Raw genomic sequence first — 806 nt, 5'->3', positions numbered from 1 at the left:
GCTAAAGCAGGAGTTCAAGACCAGCCTGGGCTACAAAGTGGGCTCAAAACCAACCGAGCTACATAACAAAACCCTATCTCAAAAAGACAAAAAAGGGCTGGGGAGATGGCTCAGTGGAATAAGTGCTTCCCTGGCAAACACAAGCGCCTGAGTTCAATCCCCAGTTCCGCAAAAAAAAAAAAATTTAGATTGTTTTAAGTTGGGCTGGTGAGATAGCTCAGCAGACTAAAGTGCCAGCTTAGGCAAGAGCAGGGACCATGGTTCAATCCCTGGCACCACATGCAGGGCTGGCGAGATAGCTCAGTGGTCTAAAGCGCCTGCTTAGGCAAGTGCGCAGGGACTGCAGTTCAATCCCCAGCACCAAATGCCTTGTCAGCCCCGCCTCCATGGCGGGCTGAGCTGGCCACAAAAAACAAAACAAACAAAAACTCCAGTCCCTGGCACCACATGCAGCACCAGCCCCTGCCCCCAGGGTGGGCTGAGATGGCCACAAAAAAAAAAAAAGTAATAATAAAATTTTTCAGTGTTTTTTAAATTAAATTTATTTTTAAATATGTTATTCTTTTCATTTTATTAAATGGAATTTTCTTAATTTCCTTTTCAAATTACCCATTGCTGGCTGGTATAGACCGTAACTTCTTGAATTTATTAGTTCCCACTCATTTTGGCATTCTGAGGAGAGCCGTGGAATCTTTAGAGTTCCATGTGTGATTGTGTCTTCTGCGATGGAGATAGTTTTACTTCTTCTTTTATAACTTGGATCTCTCTCTCTCTCTCTCTCTCTCTCTCTCTCTCTCTCTCTCTCT

This window comes from Octodon degus, unplaced genomic scaffold (genome assembly GCF_000260255.1).
Source record: "Octodon degus isolate 3935 unplaced genomic scaffold, OctDeg1.0 scaffold00092, whole genome shotgun sequence".
Taxonomy (NCBI): domain Eukaryota; kingdom Metazoa; phylum Chordata; class Mammalia; order Rodentia; family Octodontidae; genus Octodon; species Octodon degus.
Note: the sequence above shows the minus strand (reverse complement) of the source record.